Here is a 22,211-nt window from a genome sequence, read left to right as displayed (position 1 = left end):
GCTCAGGGTGAGCTCAGGGTGATGGATTAGTTGCACCTTCTAAGGGAAGGCGCGTGTTACCCAGGAGCCCTGGCTGGTCTCTGCCTGAGAAAGAGGAACCAGGAGTGGAGGTTAAGTCAGAAGTGCTGTGAGCAGATCCACTTGAGCAAACCCTGTGAGAAAAAGGAAGGATGCAAATAGCCTGAGGTATTGGAACTTTCCTCCAAATCAATCAGCAGTCACGTTCTGATCAGCAGGGCCGATAACAGGATCTTGAGGACTGAAACGTTCTAGGGTTTCATCTCTTTCCGCCCAGCCTACACCTGCTATTTTCGCTTGCCAGACCTCTTGTGAATGGAGCCCTTCTTACCTGCCCTTGCTTGAAAAGCAAACGTGGAAATGTTTGTTAAGCTCCTCTCTTATTTCTGAAGGCAACCCAGGAAGTGGGGCTGACCAAGAGGCCTCAGCAAACATAAACTTAGGCAGGAAGGGGTTTGAAAAGTGGGGGCTGGGGAAAAACTCAAAAACTCTCTCAAATCTCTGCACTAGGTTTCTTCCATTCTTTGTTTTGAAAATAGACCCACCTGTTTTCGGGGATAGGTCCTATGCATATTTTATTTCAGTTTTCTCAGAAATAATGCTCAATTCTCAGAGCAAGGTGGGGAGTGGGAAGAGGTGAAGAGGTGGGCTGGACACCTCCCTGCTGTGAGGAACCGCACACAGAGAGGGGCACTCAGGAAGGCTGACATTATACAATGCACGCATCAGCATTTCCGAGGCAGCCAGCAGGTTATTCCTGAGGGGAGCATGCTCTCAACTGGCAGAAAATAAAAGCTGCTTCAAAAATAAGCATTGCAGCCTGTGAGTTTCCTGGGTGAGAGAACCGGGTTGCTATTTTTCTAGTGCTGTCCCAGGACACACAGACTGTTGCATTAAAGAACTTATTTCAAAAGGTGCTGGATCCTCATTTTCATAAATAAATAAACTCTCATAGACCTCTGGAATCTGATTACATTTGGAACAAATCGCCTAAATATGAATTATCTGGAACCATGTGACCAAAAGACCCTGTCTTTTAACCTAATTTTATTTTTTAAAAATGAACCCAGAGCTATATTCTTTTTATTGTTGGTGTGTAGGGGGGGCATGGAGGGTAAGAATAGATGATTTTCTTTTAATGGGACGCAGACAATACTTCTGCCAAGAAATCTGCATCACCGTTAGCATTTATTATTCTTTCTTGACTAGGACTAAGTCTTATTCTCAATGAAGAGACTAATACAGCCATCCCTCCTGTCTGGCTCTGACTGACAGAGGCTAGTTTCTCAGTGCTTTTGATAAACTGACTCACTCCTAAACTGATTATTTTACATTAGAAGAGTGAAGTCAACTCTATTCCTTTACCAGACTGGTCTCTTTCCGTGGACCAGCTTCAAGTTTACCTTGCTCTGTAGGGAAGATGTGTTCCTTGCCTTAACAGAGCTATCTGTTTCACCAGTAGGAAGAGTTTAAAGGAATAACAACTGAGTGAGTCACCTCAGCTGCGTTGGAGTGAAAGCTTTGGAGAAGGCCTTTGAAAGCATAGGTCAGGAATTTAGAATACTGGCTGGCTGTTCTGAGGCAATGACATTTCGGAGGGGTCTCAAAAGGTAAGAGAAACCAGAAGGAATAGGCTTCCCAGCAGAGGGTACAGTAAAGGGTCCTGGCCACTGCACCCCACCTGCAAGTCAGAATTACCAGTGGACGGAACACAAAGGAGGGATGCCTGAGTCAAAAAGGTTCCCTGGAAAGGACCACAATTGAGGCAGGCGAAAAGAGACAGAGTGAAGGACTTACCAACCAATGGAGAATTAGCGAGGCCACAGAGATGATAGGGATGGAAGGAATGATCAGGAGGCTGGGATGGTATGGCATAGATTTGAAGACAATAAATGGAAATGTAAAAGGAATGCGAAAAGCACTGGAGAGAAGTCATATGGGGTGGGAATAAAGACAAGTTGGAAATTTCAGATGACAGCTTTCAGTGGGATCCTGGCTAGATGCTACTGAAGAATTACATCTGCTTCCTTCAGAATAAACCACTTGCATCAAAGCAGGTAGCTGCAAAATGAGCTTGACCCATTAACTGACGTTTTCTGACCCTTGCTGTAGACCATAGGCTAGAGATTCAAGGAACAGTACATGATGCTTTCTAGTTGTAATATTACAATATTTTGGAGAGGAATGTATTAAATAAAACAATCTTTCTGTAATTTTTAGTCTCTTGTGGCTTAGAAACACAGTGAGTTTAGTTAATCAATAACTATTTCTTTAGGGTCTTCGAAATGCTATCTTCTAAGCCCAGCCCTGAAGAATTAGCACAAACAAGGAGAAAGGGGCATCTTTTTGAGCATGTGAGGGTTGTCCACCATATGCCAAGCCTTGTGCAAGAGACTCAGGATCCAGCCCACCAAAGAGAATAGCTGGGGTGCGTCTCCCTCCATCAATCTATCCAGCCACTCTACAAGCAGGTGATGATCTTTTATTGTTGTAGGACATGTTGGCTGTACTCTGTAGAGTTTACTGGTGGCCCAGCCATGACTCTTGCCTCTAAGCTGACAACCCAGAGAGAAAGATTGACCAGCTTTATGAATAGCCAAGACCTGAGGTGCTGCCAGAGGGATGCAGATGGTAGTGTGGGTGCTCAGAGGGTGAGGAGATGACTTCCAGCTGGAAGAGATCAAGGAGGCTGACAAGATGACATCTAGCTTCCTCTTAACCCCTTCAGGTGACACATGAGCCCATGCAAAGATTACAAGCAGATTCCAAGAGACAATGTTCTCTTGTACATGTTACAAGCCTTCGGGTCCCACGGGGTAAGGCCTATAAACGCTTTGCGATTCCTAAAGTCCTGGAAATGGCTCCTCTATCCTTCCAGCAAAGTTGCTTACTGCAACATTTGCCTTTTTTCTAGCGATTTCAATAGTGTTGAGTCCTTGAGTCATGTACCAAAGGGGGTTATCAACATGAAAAGAAGATACCAGTAAGTCTTGCAACTCCAAGCAGAGGAACGTTCTATTTGTTTTGCAGATAGAAAAACTGAGGCCTCGAGAATTTCGTAGCCTTACAGAATAAAGAAAAGTTAAGGGCCCGGCGGCGTGGCCTAACGGCTAAAGTCCTCGCCTTGAACGCACCGGGATCCCATATGGGCGCCGGTTCTAATCCCGGCAGCTCCACTTCCCATCCAGCTCCCTGCTTGTGGCCTGGGAAAGCAGTCGAGGATGGCCCAATGCATTGGGACACTGCACCCGCGTGGGAGACCCGGAAGAGATTCCAGGTTCCCGGCTTCGGATCGGCGCGCATCGACCCGTTGCGGCTCACCTGGGGAGTGAATCATCGGACGGAAGAACTTCCTCTCTGTCTCTCCTCCTCTGTGTATATCTGGCTGTAATAAAAAATGAATAAATCTGTGCTCGCTTCGGCAGCACATATACTAAAATTGGAACGATACAGAGAAGATTAGCATGGCCCCTGCGCAAGGATGACACGCAAATTCGTGAAGCGTTCCATATTTTTTCCCAGTACCTATGAAACTGTGTCACATAATACAATGTAATTAATGAATTTAAAATAAAATTTAAAAAAAAAAAAAAAAAAAGAAAAAAAAATGAATAAATCTTTAAAAAAAAAAAAAAAAAGAAAAAGAAAAAAAAAGAAAAGTTAAGCCCAGAACCCATGTCTTTGATCTCTCCGATGACCATCTGTTCAACAAAATCTGGTTGTCAATCTCCAGAGTCATCCTTCCTTGAAAATTTTTATCTGAAAGTCACAGTCACAGTGATAGAAACACACACACACACACACACACACACACACACGGGGAGGGAGGGAGGAGGGAGAGGGAAGAGAGATCTACCTTTCGAATCACTCCCCAGATGGTCCCTGTGGTCCATGGCTAGGCCAGACTGAAGCCAGGGGCCAGGAGCTTCATCCAGGTATTCCACATGAGTTCAGGTGCCCAAGTACTTGGGCCATCTTCTACTGCTCCCCTGGGCACATTAGCAGGGATCTGGGTTCAGAGTGGAGCAGCCGACTTGAACTGGTACCTATATTGGATGGTGGGGTTGTGATATAAGGCACAACCTTATATCTTGGCCAGTCTAGGCTGCCATGCCAGTCCCTTGGTTCACTTTGACTCTTTTTGTGATCTGATATTCAGATGAGCTCCAAGCTCAACATTTCAGTGAAAATTTTTTTTTTAATTTTATAGTCACAACCACTGTGCCTGCTGCATGAATAACACTCATTGGGGAAGCAATCAAGTATCCATGCCCACAGAAGGCTGACAGTCTGTTATTCATGCCTAAATAGTGACCTTCCCAATTCTTTCTGGTCCCTTTCAAATCTTACAATCAGAGAACCCTAGTAATTCCCTTTCCTGGCATGACATAAGACACGTTCACTGGCTGTCTAATATGTGGCAACCACATTTCTGCTTCCTGAGAAAGAAAAGGGACAAATGCGTATGTCTGGCAGCTGAGAAAGCATTTTTACTTACATTACTGAACAATCAGGTAAAATGAGGCCCCTTATTTGGATTACATATAGAGCGTCTTACCAAAACACACATTCCAGATTTAGAAAGAAAGAAAAGGAGTGTTTGCTGAAACAGATAATTGAAATAGACCACTGGAGTTTTTGGTAAGTTTCAGCATCCCAGACATTTTGCTAGAGCCCAGGTGTCTGATGCCTTTGATCACCTTCTGTTTACAGAAATCCCTCAACAAGCATTATTACTTTTGATAATTAAACTGTTTTACTTAGCAGAAGCAATTCTAACAAGGCAGGTTGACCTTTGGGGAGAATTTCTAATAGCAATCAGTTTACAATTGATTGAAAAACATCTGCCAACACACGTGTCTTGACAGGTGAAAGCTATGAAAAGTAGAAGACAATATTACCATATTTGAACTTCAGTTTTCTGAAAACAGTGTCTCTGTGGGCAGAGTTCACATGGTGGAGTCGTGAATCACAATGACACCTCTTGGTATGACACAAGGGGAAAATATCTGTGCCTCCATTGAGGTTTCAGTGAATTGACATTTAAAGAGAAAATGAAAGAATAGGGAAATACCCTTTCTCCCTGTTACGCTGCCAGAGTTAGAAAGCCACTTAGAGGCTGCTCATGCAAATCCGGGACTTGAGTACATGCTGCATTTCATTACCAACTCTGTGGTTAAGCAAAATGGAATGAGAAATGGTGTCTTGGGAAAAGCACAGTTGCCAGATTAGATACAAATCCCCAGTAAGAAAGAAAAAAAAAAAAACCCTCTAGTACTGGTGAAATGATCCTGGTTGAGTTACTTAGTTATTGTTAGTATGAAATAGTTGATTAAAATGGGGATGCCTGAGTATCATCATGCAGTAATAAGTGTTTCTGGAGTTAAAGTAGGGGCAGGCATTTAGCCTGGCAGTTAAGATGCCCATGCCTTACATCACAGTGCCTGGACTCAAGCTAATGCAAATCCTGGGAGGCAGAAGTGATGGCTCAAGTGCCTGAGTTTCTGCTACCAACATAGGAGAACTAAGCTGAGTTTCTGACTCCCAGCATAAGCTCCAACAAGAGACTGAGTGGTCCAACCTGACACAGCAGGATGGAGCCTTTTCTTTCTATCTCTGTTCCTCAAGCATATAATTTATTTTTTTAATGATTTATTTATTTTTATTACAAAGTCAGATATACAGAGAGGAGGAGAGACAGAGAGGAAGATCTTCCGTCCAATGATTCACTCCCCAAGTGACCGCAATGGCTGGTACTGTGCCGAGCCGAAGCAGGGAACCAGGAACCTCTTCCGGGTCTCTCACATGCGGATCCAGGGTTCCAAAGCTTTGGGCAGTGCTCGACTGCTTTCCCAGGCCACAAGCAGGGAGCTGGATGGGAAGTGGAGCTGCCGGGATTCGAATTGGCGCCCATATGGGATCCTGGCGCGTTCAAGGCAAGGACTTTAGCCGCTAGGCCATGCCACCGGGCCCAAGCATATAATTAAAAAAAGCAAAACTGAATTAAGTCAATAATAGAGTGTATTACAGATGGCACGCACTGGGAACATGGGCAAAAGTCGTGTTTTCGATTTTTGATTCATTTTGATTTATAGATCTTGAACAAGGACTGATTTTTATAGCTTTAAGTGGCTACATTTTAAATCATTCTCTGAGTGAATGTCCCAGTTGCACCTGGTGTTCTTCAAAGTTTAAAACAATTGCTACCTTTCCCTTTAAAATAAAAAGTTTTCCAACCCATTCCACCCTTTATCCCTCTCACTCCTGGTGTAAAGAAGGCTATAGAAGCTTTTGAATCAAAGATATCTGCATGTCATTCCATTAATACTTATCAAGTTGCATCCTTTCCCGCTTCAGCTTCTAAGCCATCACCACCTCCTGGGCTTCCTCCTTCCTCATTCAAGAATTCTCATGGGCCACTTTCATTTGTGGCTCCTAATCCCCTAACTCGAGTCTCAGAACTCAGGCTTGGAGTTCGTTTCCTTTTTTCAGATTTTCTCACTGTGTGCCTTGAGTCCAGCCTTTCCCACTACACGTGCTAATACCTGTGTGCCAAGGATTTCACAATTGCACTTCAGGCACAAATTCCTCCTTTAAGCTCCAAGGTCATAAATGCAATTACATATTTTTAATCTTTCTTCTTGACACAGTTGACTCAAATCACACGGCTCCTCCTTAGCCATCCCCCAAAAAAGTCATACTCATTTTTAGACAAGAAAAAATATGTATATTAAGCACACTAGAATAAAAATATTATGAATACATATATTAAAAGAAATAAGAAAAGCAAGGCACATTATCAACAGACAGAGCAATCAACGGGAGCAGAAAAAAAAGAAAGAGATTTTGAAATGTCCATTTAGGGTAATTGAAACAATTAAAGCAGTTAATTGAAACATTATGATCAAATGGTAATTTTAGCAATAGATGTAAATTACAATAAAGAATCAATGTCAATACTAGATATGGGCAACATTGTATCAGAGTTGAAAATTGCCTTTGTTGAACTTGCAAACAGGCTTAAGAAAACTGAACACAAAATTAGAGGACTTGATGGTAGGTAAACAGAAATTCCATAACTTGAAACAAATGGAAAAAAAAACAAAGGAAGCAGAAAACATGGAGAATGATCATCCAAGACCTATGATGCTACAACAAAGATCAAGAACTTGTACACACGTGGCATTGGAATCCGAGACAAACTAAAAGAGTGCAACAGATGAATATCTGAGGAGCTAATCACAGAATTTCGCAAAGTTAATGAAAGTCTCAGAATCAAACACCCAGAAATCTTTGAGAACACAAAACATGATAAACATAAACATATATAACCAAGGGACGTACCCTCTGCCATTTTCATATACAAACTAGTAAAAATGAAGGTGAGAAAAAATCATGATGTCAACAAGAAAGAAGACATACTACCTAAACACAAAGACTTTCTGTCAGAAATTATGTAAGCCAGAATATAATTGTTAAAATGCTGATGGGGGAAACACAAATGGAAACATCCATTGAAAATGATTTCAAAAATTAAGGTGTCATGAAAGCTTTTTCAGTCGCATCAGAGCTGAAAGCGCTGCTATGCAACTCCCTAAAGTTGAAGCAACGCTACAGAAGTCCCAAAGCGACAAGAACCAAGAAGCCGATGCTTCGTTCCCAAGTTCCCTGAGGAACTGACGGGAAGGTTCTTATAGGTTGAAATTGTGGCTGACAGGTACGATAAGTTTGTATCCAAGTTCCTGATTGGTCAGTGGTGCTCATGACCTTTCTTTGATTGGCTGGGGAAGCCATGCTCCTTAGGGAGTTTGTAATATCCTGGCAGACTCCAGTTTGTCCCTGGTGTTAAGTCTGATCAGATCTTGAATTTTCTTCAACAAACTCTTCTTGAATAATGCTGTCCGGTAAGATTATTATCTGTTGGAGAAGCCAAGACTCCTTGCATTGTCTGATTAGAACCTTGAAAGGCCGGCTGTGTCAGTCTCAATAGGTTAGTGGCTTCCTTTGAATAAAGAGCAGACAGAAACTTCTTGGACTAAGGGAGAGAGAAAGGAGACTGGGCCCTTCATTGACATTACAGAGGTCTGATTTCAACAAAAAGCATGGCTAGAAAGTGTGCAATGAAAAGTAAGCTATTTAGGCTAAAAGAATTTCCCAGACAAAAAATTGAAACTACACGAAGAAAACAATGAGTACAAGTGTGAAATTCTTTTCTTTCTTTTTCCTTTTGATTATTCAAGAAATTATATAGTTTTAGAGTAAAATAATAGTAACACAACCTGTATTTGTCACATGTATGTAAATAAAATGACTGACAGCAATAACATGGTTAATGAGTGGTAAGAAACAGGAGCACAATATCTTTTAAGATATAAAAAGTACACTTAATGCATCATAATATTTGATAGTAGATGCCAATTAATTATCTGAGGGTCAGTGTTATAAGGTCTTAAACAACCACTATAAGCATCTGTCTAGAGTTTTATTTCAGAAGCAGAAATAGAGAGAGAAAATGAGAGCGAGACAAAGAAGTGTTACCATCTTCTAGTTGACTTCTCAAATGCTCACAACAGATAGAACTGAGCTTGGCCAAAGCCAGAGCCCAGAACTCAATCCGGGCTTCCCACAGCAGTTCCCAATGACTCGGGCCATCGCCTGCTGTGTTTCAGGGTATGCTTCAGTCAAGAGCAAAGCTGGAGCATGAGACTAGCCACTCCAATGGGAAATTCTCGCATCTCAAGCTGCAGCTGCCAAGGTGATCACACCATGTCCAAAAGCATTTTTCAAGATGTATAAATTGTAAAAATTCATTGATAAATAATTCAAAAGACTTAAAGATAAAAGCTAAAAAGGCAGATGGAGCAAGTATAATACAGCTGAAAAGTAGTTGATATTAATTAAACCATGTGAAATATTTACAGTAATTACCAAAGACAGAACACATACATTAAAAGATAGATTATCAATACAAATTAAAAATAAGCTGTTATTTTATGACTTTTAGATAAAATAGACATTTAAAAATTTAGCTGAAATGTCAGGGAAAGATATATTGAGCCAGCACCAATTTATGAAAGTTGGATTAATTATATTCATATCAGATCTAGAATAGCTTAGGCAATACTTCTTGGGATAGTAGAGGCATTTTATAGGACAATAACAGGGCTAATTATACAGGAAGACATATGTTCCTACAGGGCTAAGCATCTAACACCAAGTTTTCTAATATTTTAATTGAAAGCTGGTGGAGTTGAAAGGAGAGAAAAACGAATCTAAAATTCAAATTAGAGTCTTTACCATTTCTCTCTCACTATTTGATAGAACAAATATTCCAAAAATCAATAAAGACATAGAAGAGCTTAATGCCTTATCAACCAGGTTGACCCAGTTGACATTTAGACATATTATTCAACACCAGCAGCATACACATTATTTTCCAGTATGCATGATTCAACAGCAGCAGTATATATATTCTTTTCCAGTGTGCATGGAAAATACACTGTGATAGGCTATATACAGGGGCATCAAAATAATGTTATCTGCTTAGGAAATGTGGGACTACAGAAAGATTTATATAAAACACACATACCTACACATATACACAAAGATATTTCATATATATATATATATATATATATATCAGAAATCATAATAAAGAAATATGGCTCTTGTCGGGCATGCGGAGCTGAACTCCACTTCATCTGCCAATCTTGCTGTAGATCCCACACCATGAAAAGTCTCAGCACCCTATTAGTTTAGCCCAGCAATGGTCACCTCATCCTTCCTATTTCCAGAACTGAGGACAACATTTTTGTGTTGTTTTCGGCTTTGGCCAAGTGTGTCGTAATCTGTTACTAAATGTAGACTCCCAAAGACTGTTTTAAGGAATATTCTTTGCTCTGTTGACTTTTCCTCTGCTAAAACAGATACTTGTCCATTACTAGTATACTAGATAAAATGAGGGCTCCATGAAATTAGGATCAATCTATAAACAAATGGATGATGACAGGAAAATTTTTGAAAGACTTCTCAGAGGTTGAATGACACTCTGGACAGATCTACAGGCTCTTTGTCAGATCCCCAGTCACAGTTTTAGCTCTTCTACCAGCAGAGGGATGAATCATGTCACCTCTGAGTTTCAGCTTCTTGGCCTCCAAAAGAAAGCCAGCACATTCATTGAGCCCTGATGTCCTTCTAGCCATAAGACCAGTGACCACCTGCCAGGGAATTTTTGGACAACGTGCCTGAATTGGGCAGGAGGTCAGATTCATGACCTCAGAGGTTTCCCCCTGCTCCAAGATTCTATGAAATGGACACAGCAGGATGTAGCTGATGTGGAAAGTCATTCTGAGACAACTGACTTTTCAGAATCCCCTGCAGGGAAGGGAAGTCCTCTGAGAGCAAACAAAGACACCAGTAGCTTTGGGTCAAGCCCTATTTCAGATTCGGGCCAAAGGCAACCAGAATGCCACAAAGAACATCAAAGGGCAGAATCTGGCCCTGGAACAAGAAGATGGATGGAGGGGAAGTCATGATCTGCAGTAAAACAAATAAATAACCTTTAAAATCACATCTGCAGACATTCTAACATCCTTAAATGCTTTCCAATAAGCTTTGCTGGTATCTTGCCACACAGCCCGTCCAAGAGGATTTACAACAGATGGAGGGCAGGGATTGTGACCTCACCCAGAGCTGCTGCCAGCCGGTCGGGTGAGCTTGGGCACATCACTTCACCTCACTGCATAGTAAAAGACTAAACGAATCTGACCTTTTCTATAGCTTCAAAATCCTACCACCTCCCAGCCCAACGATCATGGATACTCAAAAGCACAGTGATTCGTTTTGCATGAAAGAAGAAGTTATTTACAGGATCTACAAGGGACTCAAGTGTAAGTTCACATATTAGACAGAAGCAAGAAAAAGAAGGAAAAAAAGAACACAGAAAGTGGGGTGGGGGATGTTATGAAGGTTTCTTTCCTTTCCCATGAAACTGTTTTCTTCTTCTTTCTCCCTGTTGATACAACTATTCAGACTAAAGCATACCACCATCCTTTCAAATGACCTCATTGAAGCTGAAGATGGGTAAGTGAGTGTGTGCACTGATGCTGTCCATTGGAGTGAGTGCAGAATTTCAGATCGTAGCCTCCGAGTCTGGAAATCTCAATCCCAAGACAGTGTATCCTCCCTCTCCAAGGCACTGAGTGTGAGACTCCAGCAAGGAGTGCTGAGCTGTCCCCCGACTTCCCACTTGAAGTAATTTATGATTTAACTCTTTCTCACTGTCTTTATTACAACCCTTCCCCTTTCTAATCCAAAATTTTTAAAGCAAGAATTTAGAGTTATCTTTTTTCTTTGAGAAAAGCCAGAACAAAAATCAAAAAGAAGAAAGCATTGCATTTGTCAACTATTAAAAAGTGTTGTAAGTATGCCATTGTAAGAATTTTAAAAAGAAAATTGAAGTGCGTGATGAAATGTGGTCACTTTATATAATTAATTTTTAAAATCCTTTGACTTTCCAGAACTTATAATCTTGAGGATAACTATTGTCTACTCTCTCAGGTAAATACACACATGCGGAGTATGCCTGCAGAATTCATTTTCAGTTCCCAGATAACAGAGTGAGTATTTACCAGGGAAAAATATAAGAGAATCTGACTATGATGCGTGTTCAAAATCATTCCATACATCTGTGGAATGTTTCCAAAGTGCTGTACAGATGCAGGTGGTAGTCTGCAGTAATCACAACCAGCTGTTAATGGAGTGTGTGTGATGTACTGCCTGTTTCCTCCAGGCTTTGAGAGTCCAGTGCAAGGAAGAAACCCACAGAACAAAATGATGAGGACACGTATTCCGGCACCACGTCTGCTCAACCTCCTGCCTCCTTACAAAGGTACCTATGCCCCCCATCTGCATGGACACAGGAGTTTTTCAAGCCCTACCCACACCTCTTTCTCATCTTGCCTGACGTTTCACCATTTAATACACCCAGTGTCCTCTCTTCATCTACAACTTCAGATACTTCCTCAAGTTCTCACAATCCCTCAGCCCCAATCTTTTCAGGACCTCTCTAAACTAAACTTTCTCTCTCTCTCTCTCTCTCTCTCTCTCTCCCTCTCTCTCCCTCTCTCTCCCTCCCTCCCTCCCTCCCTCCCTCCCTCCCTCCCTCCAGTTCTCCTCCCTCAGTAACAAACTCCTTCCACCCATATGGTCTCACCTACCACTCAGTTTGAAACCTCTGCCCCTTCGCAGGCTCATCTTCCTTCCCGAGCTGATCAATCTGCTGCCTCAAGTCTCCATCTTCCTTTGTCATCCTTGCCCATCCTTTGATCCAACCCACTGAAAAGCTAGTCCCAGAGTCTAAGGCTCACTCCTGTCCGCTTCTCCTGAGGCTGTCCACTGGGCATCATCTTCTCAATGAAGTATGGTTATTCTTCTACTTATTTTGCCTTTGTCTTTTTATCTCTCTCTTTTTTTTTTTTACAAAGTTGCTTTATAAGTAATTTCTTTAAAATGGAGGGGAATTCACTTAAGTAAAACATAATGACTAACTACTATTAATATAAATAGTATATGGATATGGTCAAATTGTGATGATTGTAAACCAACACCAGTTTGACATAAACTATGTTGAAACAGCAAAGTATTGTTTTACATTAAGAATTTGTCCTTGATCTATCCTATAATGGGAAAAAATATGGATAATTAGCCCACTGTTCAGTTAAAAATGCTAAGATGTAGAAGTTACAATTAACTAAAAGCATACAGCAAGCAGTTGGTAAATGCAGTGATAAAGCAAGAGCCTGCTAACTCCAGATACAATACTTTAAAAAAATAAAAGAAAAAAGATTTATTTATTTTTATTGGAGAAACAGAATTACAGAGAGGAGAGACAGAAAGAGCTTCCATCCACTGGTTCATTCCCCAAGTGGCCACAATGGCTGACGTTAAGTTTATATGAGGCTAGGAGCCAAGCACATCCTCTGAGTTTCCCATTGAACCAGGCCCGGTGCAGCCCTTTTCCACATGGTGAGGGCAGTACTTTGACTTCACAGGCATAGTCATCCCTTGACAACAGAAGATTGGCTCCAGGATATACTGAAGGTTCCAAAACGTTGTGGACTCAAGTCTCTTCTACAAAATAGCATATTTTATTAAACCTATATACATCCTTCCTGATATTTTAAATCTGTTAGATTTAAAACTTCTGTATCAGTTCCCTTATACAATGAAAATGCTATCTGAATAGTTGTACTGTGCTGTCTCAGGAAAAATGGTAAGAAAAAAATATGCATGTCCAGTAAAGACATAATTTTTAAGAAATATTTCTGTTCCACAGTTAGCTGATATATGGATTCCAACCCCTTGAATCCAGGGGAACAAGTGTATTTAATTCATGAACACTAAACAGAGACCAAAGAAAGAGTGCTTCCCTGGAGAGAAGAAAAACAAAATAAGTATTTATCTCAGGTACCTTTAACAAGGGTCAAATTAAGAAGTATTAATATCTGTGGCCAAAGAAAAGGCAGCAAATTCCTGAAATGCAAACAAGGGTATCTTTCAGAATGTGACAGAAATGTTAAGCACAAATACAACTTGAGGAAAATAATGTAGCTAATCATCCTACATTTTCCTGTATCAGATATTTGAATAACTAATCAGTGAGAGTTGAGAAATGCCAGTTTTTGATAGCATGGCAATCATTGCAGATTAGGCCCCCAATGTATGTTCCATTACCAACAGGAACAGAGGCCTTACACAGAGCAAATGAGATGAACTCAGCACTGGTTGGACTGTCAGAATGGAACCAGAAGTGGATCTGGACTCAGGGAAGAGTGATCTGAATTGAAATAACCATGGACCAAACATACATTAAACATGATTATCAAGGAGTGTCTAAAGGGTTTCATGATGACAGTGAAATTTGCTGAAGGCAAAACTTGTGCAGATTCACATCCCAGTCATCTCACCTGAGTGCTGTGGGACAGTAGCGATGTGCCTAACATGTCAGCTCTTCACCACTAAGAAAGTGGAACGCTTTCCAGTCCCTACTGTGGTGTAAGAATTGAGCGGGAAAGTGCTACAGAGAATACCAGCACCGAAGAGGCCCATCTGCTAAAACACAACTTAAAGTCATGCTTTTTTACTTTGTTCCCTTATATAAGCCAATAAATTGGCAGTAATGGAATAAAAGAAAAATGATATAAGCTTGCCAGGACAAAATAAAACCAAAACTTTAATGATATCAGATAAGAGATGTCAGCTACATATTTAACTCTGGGGAACAGAGGGCTGTAGTAGCCAATTCAGCAGGGTAGAACAAGTTGAAACCTGAGCCCACATTTGGGAAGTCAAAAAGTTAATGTCAGAAACTGTAGAAATGCTCAAAGTGTGTTGGCCCTGGGAGTATTAGAAAGGAGACAGCACAGGAAAGTTGGGTGAAAATGTGTGAAGAATTACAAGTACAGATGTACCACCTAATCCTGAGACTGCAACGCTTATTTCTCCATCATCCTGGCAAAGCACAGAACATTTGCTATCCTAGAGACTGTAACAGAGAAAGCCAGAGATAAGGGATAACAGTCCAGGAGGGTGGACATCAGAAGATAAAAGGCAAAGTGATATTTGGGGCTAGCACTGTGGCTTAATGGATTAAGCTTCTGCCTGCAACACCAGTTTAGAGTCCAAGCTGCTCCACTACCATTCCAGCTCCCTGCTATGCAGCTGGGGAAAGAGCAGAAGATGGGTCAAATTCCTCTGCCCCTACCAACTGCACAGGTCACACTAATGACCATTAAAACATGACATTTTTCAAGCACTTAATCAAAACTAGTTTCCAATCTAGCATCTCATTTCTCCCTAAATTACTAGGCAGGTGAATAAGAAGACAACACAGACGCTTCCAGGCATTCAAGTTTTAAAACTCTTGCCTGATCCAGAAAAATCTTACCTTACTCAGAAAGCTATTGGGAACTATGCTCAACCAGTCATCCAGGAAAGAGACCTCGAAAACAGAGATCCATTATAGAGGAGAGGAGAAAGTTAATCTAAAATGCTGGCATAGCAAAGTGGCAAGCTCACTGTGACACAGCCTCATGGAAGTGGCGTGGCAATGTTGCAGCAAGAGCTAGAAGGCTCCAGGAAGTTGACCCAAGGGAAAATATATCAACCAACAGATCACTTGAAGCATTTGACAACAATAAGCAGTGTTTTGTGGCCTGAAAGAGAGTTTGTGGATAAATTAGTGATAGTTAACGTGTAACAACTCAAAAATAGAGGGTAAATTTTGTCTCCAGAAACACAAAACATCAGTACTAAAATAGCAGATAAAATGCTTTAATCACACACTATGGGGCACAATCATGATATTGTGTGTGCAAATTTAAGCACTGATTATTGATGTTTTGGGAGTTTGGAAGAATAGCGTTTTTTCCCATACTACATGTGACAACGAAATTCTCACCTTCCAAACTACAAGACAAACACTGACATCTCAAGCTGCAAACTCAAGAAAAGATAATATGCATATGCTACTATGAAACACAGAAATTAAAAAATAGAAGAAATGATCAGATGATTTTATAAACAGCGCCTTTGGGGCTTTTTACGACTATAAGTCCAAATTACGTTAGTAAGACTCACAGAGCTATATGTTTAAGTTTCAGAGAGTGAGAATATGAAAACCTGAGAGCATGACACAGTCCTTGGGAAACAGTGACTGAAAGTGAACACTTATCGTTGTCATCAATCTTTTCAGTAGACAAATCCCAGTACCAGTTATGCACTGTTTAAAGGAAATTAGTAGCACAGAACTCCAGGACGTGACACACACCAAATTCTAGTAAGTCATCAGCAGATAGCCTTTATAATGCACATGATATTGCCTTTTCCTTTCCTACTCCAGTGTAGAAAGTCCCACCACAAAGCAGATGTTTAACATTCATGGATGGATGAAAATACATTCAATTGCGAATGTGACATTAATACCATCTACAGACAAAAGAAAAAAAAGATTTAATGTACCTGAAGTGGCTTTTGAGCATTAATTCTGAATAAATCTTTTTAACACGTTTGTCAGATGATCACAGTGTCTGTGACAATTTCTGTTCTCAAAATTGCAACCCACTAACTTACCTTCAGTATCTCTTCAAGTCCCAGAATATTGAATTTTTTGGAAAGTTATTTTATGGAAACTAGGAATAAGATACTGATAACAGTGATCCTGGAAAAAAAAAAGAAAGAAAAGTGATCAAAACTTAGAAAATGAAAATTATCAGAAAATAAAAATCAATTTCAACGGTCAGTGTCATGATGCCATGATGCACTGGGCCTGCCAGTGTCAGAGGGAATCGGGCATGAGCACATCCCCAGCAGTTGTCTGAGTCCCAGCTGATTAACAGAACTACTCTGAGCTCTGATTGTAGAAGTGAGGAGACCAAGCAGGAGGTGTGGCCAAAGCCAGCTTCCTGTGATATGATTAATTATCATATCACAGAAATGATAGCCATGCATGTGTCAAATATTTGGCATCTTCCCTTCTGTATCGCCTTTCCACACTTTTACACACTGCTGATCTGGTCAGCTGTTTGCCATTTGGCTTCTGTTTCGAAGAGCCACTAGAGAACCATCAGAGGACTGAGGGAGAAGGTGTGGGCTGGTGTTTCCTTGCTCCCATCATTTCTCCTTACTATTTCTTCCATTCCTCCCTTGAAGTGGCCTCTCCATTCAGATGCTCTTTCTGGGTCAGGTAATTCTCCTTCTACTGGGGTATTGATGGCTCATTGCTTCTGTTATCCCTTGGGATATTGCACACTCTTACGTTTATTCTTTCAAATCTTTGCATAAAGTCATTTTATAAAACCCTCCTTCATTACTCATATGACTGTGGGATCTACCTTCTGCATGAGGTACACATAGTGGATATGTGAATGGTTAACAGATTAAACAAAATTTGTCAGAATGAACCGGACTAGGAGACAGTCAGTGTAGTTTGCATAGTTCACATTCCTCGGGGATGCATAGATTAGTTACAAGTTGTGGTATTTGGGCCACTTGAGAGATGAGTAAATAATTGTATATGTATTAATATAAAAGGGATGTTATCAAGGAAGTTGGCTCATGTGATTAAGTAAAGGTAGAAGTCTCACACAGCTCTCTGTCTACTGGAGAGCCTAGGTTGCTGATAGCAAGAATGAGTCTAAACTGACAGGCCTCAGAGCTAGAAAACCCAATGGAACCACTCTAAGTTCAAGGCTGAAACCCTGGGAGCTCAGCTCAGAGGCTACTGGATCAAAATCTGGAGTCCAAAATCCAGCCGGCTTGGAGTTGTTTGAAAGTGGGAGATGAGCTCGTCCCAGTTCTCAGGGGAGATAACTAATTTGCCTAGGACATTTATTCAGCCAGCCAGCCTGCCCATGTGGAGTGCAGGTCTTCCTTGTCAGCCACACAAACTCACATGCTAATCTCTGGGAACATAATGCTTTCCTAGGATTCTAGACATTTCTTTTTTAATTATTATTATTAATTATTTTGCATTATGTGACAGTTTCATAGGATCTAGGAATCCCCCCACTCCTCCCCACACCCCTTCCCCCTGGTGGATTCCTCCACCTTGATGTAGTATTACAGTTCAAATTCAATCAAGATTCTTTCCTTGCAAACGTATACCAAGCATAGAGTCCAGCTACTTATTGTCCAGATGGGTTGAACAGTTTCTTGGGGAGACCATTTCTGGTCCGAAGTTAGAGCTGGTAGAATATCATCCCAGTCAATTAAGAGTCCCAATATAACATCAACAGCAATTTGCAATATTATGGAATTGACATGGTTTTGAGTAACCAGTATGTAAAAAAAAAAAAAAAAAAGCAAGTTCTTAACCACAACCTATGATTAGCTCATTGACATTTCAATTTTAGTTTATATACAGGACCGGCTGCTATATACCTTAAAATGGCTATAAGGTACCATTCAGCTGTCTTGTGTCTATTTCATTTTCGTATTTAGCCATTTGTTGTGTTGAAGTATAATTTTGCTGATCTTGGCAGATTTTAGGATAATCTAGACCGGCTTGTAACTCTAACAAGACATTTGTCTAGACATTTCTTAACAAAGGCAAGTCGACACCTAACTACTGTTCCAAGCAAGTGCTCTCAGAAACATTCAAGCACTGACGAACAAAATGAACAGAATAGTATAAGATGGCATGGCTGAGAATGAATGCAGAAAGTGAGGCATTTAGCACAAAGAAGGAGCCAGGCTGGGACAGATGAGCAAAACCACCCTAATCGGGGAACATCATGAGCATATGCTCAGGGACAGGAATGGGTCTGCAATGTTCAGCAGACAAGAGAAGCTTCACGGTCCCTCGTCTTGGTGAATGAACAGGGATAGAAGAGAGTTTGTGAGGAAGAAGGATGGTTGGGGAGCAGAGTAGAGTGAGGCCACAGAAGCAGGGACCTTCCAGAGACAATGGAGAGCCCTCCATTGGGTTTGAAACAGAGTTTTAAACAGTAAACTATTTTAGAAAGATTATTCTGGCTGTCATATGAATACCAGACTGTTAAAAGGGAGGGATTCAATTTATGACGCTATCTCAGCAGTCCAATTCACCTTACTGGAGAAATGGCAAAATGCAGTTGGAATACTTTAAGGACAGCACTGATTAGACTGACTAGTAGAGGCAAATGTTGTGAAGCAGGGAGATGAAGGATGCTTTTGGGGTTGGGACCCTGGGAAGTGGGTGGATTGTGGAATTCTTGATTTAGACATGGAAACTTGTGGGAAGGCAGATGCTTTCAGGAGAATCGAAAGGTTGGGGACTTCTGGTGCCATTGGGTCGTGTTGAGTGTGAGATATCCCTTCAATTTTCATATGACAACGTTAAGTTCACAGTTATGCACTTGAATATAGCCTAGAGTATGGGTTTTGCCTAAAAACATAAATCAGAAAGTCACTAACGCCTAGCTGTATCTCAAAGCATAAGCAAGAAGAGATGCTGAAGTTAAGAGGAAAAAGAAAAAAGGTTAAAACAGAACCGTGGAGTACTATGACACACTGAACTCTGGATCTGAGGAGCAGGAGTCTCTAGAAAGGGCACCGAGGAGTAACCAGAACACTGTGAGAACAGCCAGAGAGTTGTACAGTGGAGAAATGGTGCTGTGGCTAGAAGATTAAATCATCAGACAGGATTTCAGCAGCGATCAAATGCCACAATAACATTGGGATAAGTCTTGGAGAGCTTGTTTATAAAAGCACTGCTTATGGGCCACTTCAAGGGATGGTTGCTTATTCACCTGATGTAACCAAATCCTGAGTGCTTGGAATCCACTCCTGAGGGTCCAAGCTGATAAGGTCCGTCCAGAGAGGACCCAGAAAAGTCTAACTAAATATCTGGCCTAGTAGTCTAGGCACAAGTCCAGGTTTTGATTTTTTTCTTTGGGGAAAAATATTGCTAAAATCAACAGCATTGATGAAGAGGAGGCTAAATGTAAGAGCAAGATATTTTGAGTGTCAATGGATTAGAATCCAAAACGCAAGAGGAACAGCTTGCCCTGGAAAGGAGTGGGGCCGAATCTAATTTTCCATCATGGGTGGAAAGGTATAGATGAAGACCCAAGTGTGAAATCTTTTGCAATTGAAAGGAGCATCTGATTCCATCAGCAAAGTACAAAAATAAAACATCAGCTAATTTGGAAAATTCTAGAAACTTCAGGAGATAAAACATGTGTAATCTGCAATTCAGAGAATGGGAAAGTGAACTTATCCTGGAAACATAAGGGTCTCTGACACCTGAGTGACCATCTGAACTTTCTGGTCATCCCCTTTTAAATGCTGTGATTTTCCAACTTTTGAACACCAAGTTCTGACTCAGACAGTTACTGGTTCAATCCAGTGGTGTTTGAGGCAAGAATATCAATAGGGAAAAGTTAGGTTTTGTGTAAGGCAGGGATGCTAAAACTAATATAACTAGGAGATGGGGGAGATAATTGAGAGGCTCATAGATGGTGACAAAGTTGCAAAGGAGTAAGTGGAGTCAAGGTCAGTGATGTCATTGTTTGGAAGGCAAACGCAGCAGCGCATCGGCAGGGAGATAACAGAGTGCAAGTGGGATGCATGAAGTCATAATTTTGGAGCTGATTCAACTGCTGGAGATAACCAGGGCAAGGGGATGACTATGAGTAGGTGGCTGAAGTAAGTTGGACGAAGAAATAGTTCGCACTAAAGAGGCCAAACAGCTGAAGGTCGAAGTCGAAGTCAGAGGGTTCCACCTTCATGGATGCTGAATTCGCCAAGAATGCTACAAGGCAGGGAAGAGTCAGGGAAGAAGTAAGCCAGATGTTTCCATTGTTGTTGACTAATAACAGTGACAAAATAATTGCAGACTTGCACACGGCCCTTACAGAGTGTCAAACACCATTCAAAATACTTTGTATTTCCTCACTTATTTCTCATATCTTCCCTAGCTTCACTGAAGGTGAAGAAACTGAGTCCTAAAACATTGAATTACATCAGCTAACTTCTCCATTCTCTTAACTAGTAAATGGCTGAGCTTGATTGTGGAACACATGCTTGTAACTGTGACCTAACCTATCCTCTCAACAATAAAAAACTACGTGAGTCCACCCTCTGTGGATGGACCAGAAGGAAGGGATGGGATGTGGGGGTGCTAGACTGTCCACTGCCATTGCTAGCGAGGAGCATGTGGAATGCTAGCTGTTGCTCACCACTCAGGATTGTCTGGATAGGGGCAGGTGTGTGTGTGTGCACGTGTGTGCGTGCTGGGGGCCTATTTATGATGTATATAACGAATATAATGAATGTTGGGGGCTTCCAGGCCAATGAACCTCTGGGTAACCGAGACAGCTGATGGTGAATCAGCTGAGATAATTTGGAGGATCTTTCTGGATGAGGCCTTTACATCCACATGTGCACAGATGATCGGCTGAGGTTTGGTTAGCTCAGGTTGCAACATCAGCCAGCTCATGTGAGAGCTGGGTCCAGGAGTGGGCATGGAAAGGGTGCTTGAGAGACTTCCCCCACTAGTCCACTTGCCTCTGTGCCAAGTTCTTTTGCATGATTACGTAGGATGATGTGCTTCAAAGCAGCTGACATATTCAAAAGAAGAAAGAGGCCAAAGGGAGGAAGGAAATCTTTCTCGCTTTCTCATCCTAAGCTATATGGTCTATGGGAAAGAAAATGCACACTAATAACTTCTTCAAGGGATAGGAAGCCTCTTTTTAAAAAACTATTTATTATTTTATTGAAAAATCAGAGTTACAGAAAAAAGAAGAGACAGAGACAGATCTTCTATTAGCTAATTCCCAATGGTCACAATGACTGGAACTAAACAAGCCCAAAACCAGGAACCAGGAGCTTATTGCAGGTCTCTCTCGCAGATGCAGGGTTCAAGGATTTGCCTTCCTAGGTCACAAGCAGAGAGCTGGATCAGAAGTGGAGTAACCAAGACTTGAACAGGCACTCATGTGGAATGCTGGTTGTACGGAAGAAGACTAGCTTGCTATGCCACTGCACTAGCCAAAGGAAGTCTTAATTAAGCTCAAGGAAATAAGAAAATCCTGAAAATGTGGACCATAGCACATTTTTCCCAGTGGCTCCATCTAAATTGCAGGGAGACACAGGGGCTTAGGAGACTACAGACTCATGGGAAGAGAATCATATTTGTGGAAGTGCAGATTCATGTCCATTAGTAATGGAGTAGCTGGGGGCTTGTCCTCTGCTGGTGATGGAGGAGGAACAGCTTGAGATGTGAAGGGGCTCAGTCCCAGCAGTCTGAAAGCTAACTGATGAGGTCTAAGCACACTTAGCCCTGAGCGTTCCAGCGTGGCTGGGAGGCAGCAGCACATGGGCACATGCAGAGATGAGACTCTCAGAGCAACTGATCCAGTCTGCAAATGTGTGCTAGTCTTTACATGCTTGATACCAGCCACAGCATTCCCTGAACCCTGTCTCCCTCTCTTACTTCTCCTTGGACTGTCCTCCTTAACTCATCCAGCTCAGTCAGCTGGCTTTTTGAAATTATATTCCCAAAATTTGCTAAATCCCTTGTAACAGCATTTGAGTAATTGATATCCACTTACCTGACTATCCAACCCCAACTGCAATCTTCCTGTTGTTCCATTTGAGTCTTTTTGTTTTACATTCATGTCTCTGCACAAATGTTGCTCTTCATAGATGCC

The 22,211-nt window shown here is 41.4% G+C and overlaps 1 non-coding gene across 1 annotated transcript; it reads left to right on the top strand.

Annotated features, from left to right (window-relative positions):
* Positions 1-3,427: 3,427 nt before the first annotated feature.
* Positions 3,428-3,534, top strand: LOC131481191 (U6 spliceosomal RNA). Its single transcript, XR_009246117.1, has one exon. It is a non-coding gene; the product is annotated as a U6 spliceosomal RNA (small nuclear RNA).
* Positions 3,535-22,211: the final 18,677 nt, after the last annotated feature.

The sequence above is a fragment of the Ochotona princeps genome, chromosome 9 (assembly GCF_030435755.1).
Source record: "Ochotona princeps isolate mOchPri1 chromosome 9, mOchPri1.hap1, whole genome shotgun sequence".
NCBI classification, from domain to species: domain Eukaryota; kingdom Metazoa; phylum Chordata; class Mammalia; order Lagomorpha; family Ochotonidae; genus Ochotona; species Ochotona princeps.
The sequence above is the reverse complement of the archived record's forward strand: the minus strand, read 5'-3'. Positions and strand labels throughout refer to the sequence as shown.